Source organism: Schistocerca serialis, unplaced genomic scaffold (assembly GCF_023864345.2).
Source record: "Schistocerca serialis cubense isolate TAMUIC-IGC-003099 unplaced genomic scaffold, iqSchSeri2.2 HiC_scaffold_246, whole genome shotgun sequence".
Lineage (NCBI taxonomy): Eukaryota > Metazoa > Arthropoda > Insecta > Orthoptera > Acrididae > Schistocerca > Schistocerca serialis.
Genome location: NW_026047813.1, coordinates 25,001 through 30,000, shown reverse-complemented (window position 1 = coordinate 30,000; position 5,000 = coordinate 25,001). Strand labels below are relative to the sequence as shown.

Sequence of the window (5,000 nt, the reverse complement as noted above, 5' to 3'; positions counted from 1 at the left end):
TACACAGTGGTGCACCCAACATCACAATACTGCCTCCTGTCACAGCACACAAACAATGGCAGGAATGAAAGACACAGATCTGCCACAACCATGGAATCGGAGCGCCGCCTGTCATGAGCCAAAAGTGCATCCTGACGTGACAAATCGGATAATACCGCAGGCATCCAATTACGATAATCACTATCAACGAACCTGCCGCCCCCCCCCCAATACACCTTTCCCTACAACAATGTGTATCTGAACCTACGCTATATCGTACCTTAACCTAACCTATATCGTACCTTAACCTAACCTATATCGTACCTTAACCTAACCTATATCGTACCTTAACCTAACCTATATCGTACCTTAACCTAACCTATATCGTACCTTAACCTAACCTATATCGTACCTTAACCTAACCTATATCGTACCTTAACCTAACCTATATCGTACCTTAACCTAACCTATATCGTGCCTTAACCTAACCTATATCGTGCCTTAACCTAACCTATATCGTGCCTTAACCTAACCTATATCGTGCCTTAACCTAACCTATATCGTGCCTTAACCTAACCTATATCGTGCCTTAACCTAACCTATATCGTGCCTTAACCTAACCTATATCGTGCCTTAACCTAACCTAATTTGTGCCTTAACCTAACCTAATTTGTGCCTTAACCTAACCTAATTTGTGCCTTAACCTAACCTAATTTGTGCCTTAACCTAACCTAATTTGTGCCTTAACCTAACCTAATTTGTGCCTTAACCTAACCTAATTTGTGCCTTAACCTAACCTAATTTGTGCCGTAACCTAACCTAATTTGTGCCGTAACGTAACCCATGTTGTGCCGTAACGTAACCCATGTTGTGCCGTAACGTAACCCATGTTGTGCCGTAACGTAACCCATGTTGTGCCGTAACGTAACCCATGTTGTGCCGTAACGTAACCCATGTTGTGCCGTAACGTAACCCATGTTGTGCCGTAACGTAACCCATGTTGTGCCTTAACCTAACCCATGTTGTGCCTTAACCTAACCCATGTTGTGCCTTAACCTAACCCATGTTGTGCCTTAACCTAACCCATGTTGTGCCTTAACCTAACCCATGTTGTGCCTTAACCTAACCCATGTTGTGCCTTAACCTAACCCACGTTGTGCCTTAACCTAACCTACGTTGTGCCTTAACCTAACCCATGTTGTGCCTTAACCTAACCCATGTTGTGCCTTAACCTAACCCATGTTGTGCCTTAACCTAACCCATGTTGTGCCTTAACCTAACCCATGTTGTGCCTTAACCTAACCCATGTTGTGCCTTAACCTAACCCATGGTGTGCCTTAACCTAACCCATGTTGTGCCTTAACCTAACCCATGTTGTGCCTTAACCTAACCCACGTTGTGCCTTAACCTAACCCACGTTGTGCCTTAACCTAACCCACGTTGTGCCTTAACCTAACCCACGTTGTGCCTTAACCTAACCTACGTTGTGCCTTAACCTAACCCATGTTGTGCCTTAACCTAACCCATGTTGTGCCTTAACCTAACCCATGTTGTGCCTTAACCTAACCCATGTTGTGCCTTAACCTAACCCATGTTGTGCCTTAACCTAACCCATGGTGTGCCTTAACCTAACCCATGGTGTGCCTTAACCTAACCCATGGTGTGCCTTAACCTAACCCATGTTGTGCCTTAACCTAACCCATGTTGTGCCTTAACCTAACCCATGTTGTGCCTTAACCTAACCCATGTTGTGCCTTAACCTAACCCATGTTGTGCCTTAACCTAACCCATGTTGTGCCTTAACCTAACCCATGTTGTGCCTTAACCTAACCCATGTTGTGCCTTAACCTAACCCATGTTGTGCCTTAACCTAACCCATGTTGTGCCTTAACCTAACCCATGTTGTGCCTTAACCTAACCCATGTTGTGCCTTAACCTAACCCATGTTGTGCCTTAACCTAACCCATGTTGTGCCTTAACCTAACCCATGTTGTGCCTTAACCTAACCCATGTTGTGCCTTAACCTAACCCATGTTGTGCCTTAACCTAACCCATGTTGTGCCTTAACCTAACCCATGTTGTGCCTTAACCTAACCCATGTTGTGCCTTAACCTAACCCATGTTGTGCCTTAACCTAACCCATGTTGTGCCTTAACCTAACCCATGTTGTGCCTTAACCTAACCCATGTTGTGCCTTAACCTAACCCATGTTGTGCCTTAACCCTAATTTGTGCCTTAACGTAACCTAATTTGTGCCTTAACGTAACCTAATTTGTGCCTTAACGTAACCTAATTTGTGCCTTAACGTAACCTAATTTGTGCCTTAACGTAACCTAATTTGTGCCTTAACGTAACCTAATTTGTGCCTTAACGTAACCTAATTTGTGCCTTAACGTAACCTAATTTGTGCCTTAACGTAACCTAATTTGTGCCTTAACGTAACCTAATTTGTGCCTTAACGTAACCTAATTTGTGCCTTAACGTAACCTAATTTGTGCCTTAACGTAACCCATGTTGTGCCTTAACGTAACCCATGTTGTGCCTTAACGTAACCCAATTTGTGCCTTAACGTAACCCATGTTGTGCCTTAACCTAACCTATATTGTGCCTCAACCTAACCTATATTGCGCCTTAACCTGACGCACGTTGTCGCTGAACCTGCTCTGTAATTGTTATGCAACTCGTTAAATTAGTGTAGTGTTGCCTAACCGCAACCCTCGCAATATAGTTCGCTATTCGCACTGCCCGGTCCCCTGTGTATCGCGTCATGTTAAACACCTTGCAGGTGTTGCTGACTTTCCACATGCTCCTGCTATACACTGTAATGTGGATAGCAGCAGGACGTACATGCCCCCCCCCCTTCCCCCCTGCCTTCGCAAGCTGGTCGTTGAGAAGTTTGCATGTTCAATGCCCTTCGCATGCCGACGTACTCAGCCTACGTTGTGGTACGGCCTGTCACCTGTCCGCCGATGTACGCAAAACCCACAAACTGTACTGCACATTGGTCCGTATGTACTGAATGATACATCGTGGCACATGTGTGACCGTACGACGACTGCGCCTAGCAACGGCAGACCATACAGTCCAAATATTGTGCACGCAGCTACGTGTCGTCTCCCTATAAGAGCTGGATTGCAGTGTGGTACGCCATTCAGACGTGTGGGAGGAACGGACGCCCTGGATGGCGATCAGCATGAGCAGTCTGTTGATGTAGTGGAGCGTGTATTCGGACGTAGTCGTCTCTTCTCACACACCGTGATAGCATGTTGCACCGCGTTCCACATCTGCGACATCCTGCAGAGGCCGGCTGACAGTCGTTCGCGCAATGGACACCGCATACGTACGGGGGCTACCTTCCACGTGTTCTCGAGGCGTGCACATGTTGTTGCGTCTATGTGGGCAGACGTAGTGTGTTGTGACACCTGACACAGGCATGCAATACTCGTTGCAAATGGCGATGGACGTCTACGTTTGCTGGTGACGTTACGCAAATGAACAACAGGTAACCCGTTGTGGTGCGGTTGTTCTCGCTAGAGGTGAATCAGTGTTGGCGACGATCGGTCGAGCTATTAACCGGTTGTTTCAGGGATACCCACCATGCCCACGAACGTGAAAGGGGACCCACCATGCCCACGAACGCGAAAGGGGATCTGGGTGTGAGGCGATACGCGGCGGTGGCTGGGTGGGACCGTCCCCGGCCGGTGAGGGGGGGCCGCCCGGCGTGCTGGCAGCGCGGTGCGTGGGCGCACGCGCTACAGCCGGCTGGTGGGGGCGGCCAGTGGCAGGCGCGCCGGCCGACGGACGCGGCAGGCGGCGCAGCTGCGCGCCGGCGCCCCCTGCTCGCGGCGCCTTGCGGCCAAAGTAGGTCCTCGCGGGCCCGGTGCGAAGCGCGGTGGCCATCTGCAGTGTGCTGGTCCGATTGAGGACTGTGTGCGCTGAGGATGCGCCGCCGCCCGGCGCTCGGCGCCGCGACGCCGTCTGCTGCTCGGTCGCCCCAGCGGTTCTCGCAGGTGGTTTGTATCGCAGCTGTGCGGACGTGTTGGCGCGTGCGCTGTGCTGGGAGAGTTCGCTTCGGCACCCAAGTGGGGCTTTTGTCCTTCTGTGGCGCTGGCGTTGGAGCTGCCGGTCACCGTAGGTGGCGCGTGTTGTCTCCCGCCGGCAATGCCACGACAGCACGCTCCCGGGCCTCTGTCGGCAGCGGCAAGCTCAGTTGGGAGCACGGGTGGTCGCACCTAAAGCGTCTACTCGCCTAACTCCGGGCGATTGCGCCTCTCTCGAACCCGACCAAGTACTTAGGACGGCGCTGCGCGCCGCCGGGACCTGAGAGGGTTTCGAGGTGTGTTGTGCAGGGGAGCTCAGCCTCCTCCTGTTTGCAGAATAATTGAGCGGACGCTTGCGTGTTCGCGCGGGCCCCCGGGACACACTCCCGGGCGGCCGGCTGCTCAGCTCTAGTTGACGCAGCTCCCTGGTTGATCCTGCCAGTAGTCATATGCTTGTCTCAAAGATTAAGCCATGCATGTCTCAGTACAAGCCGCATTAAGGTGAAACCGCGAATGGCTCATTAAATCAGTTATGGTTCCTTAGATCGTACCCACGTTACTTGGATAACTGTGGTAATTCTAGAGCTAATACATGCAAACAGAGTCCCGACCAGAGATGGAAGGGACGCTTTTATTAGATCAAAACCAATCGGTCGGCTCGTCCGGTCCGTTTGCCTTGGTGACTCTGAATAACTTTGGGCTGATCGCACGGTCCTCGTACCGGCGACGCATCTTTCAAATGTCTGCCTTATCAACTGTCGATGGTAGGTTCTGCGCCTACCATGGTTGTAACGGGTAACGGGGAATCAGGGTTCGATTCCGGAGAGGGAGCCTGAGAAACGGCTACCACATCCAAGGAAGGCAGCAGGCGCGCAAATTACCCACTCCCGGCACGGGGAGGTAGTGACGAAAAATAACGATACGGGACTCATCCGAGGCCCCGTAATCGGAATGAGTACACTTTAAATCCTTTAACGAGTA

At 50.9% G+C, this 5,000-nt stretch overlaps 1 non-coding gene across 1 annotated transcript in view; it reads left to right on the top strand.

Annotated features, from left to right (window-relative positions):
• The first annotated feature begins 4,441 nt into the window (after positions 1–4,441).
• The window catches only part of LOC126444187 (small subunit ribosomal RNA), a 1,909-nt gene continuing 1,350 nt past the window's right edge, over positions 4,442–5,000 (top strand). The window contains exon 1 of the ribosomal RNA XR_007582485.1: positions 4,442–5,000. This exon is cut by the window's right edge and continues 1,350 nt beyond it. This is a non-coding gene — a ribosomal RNA (small subunit ribosomal RNA).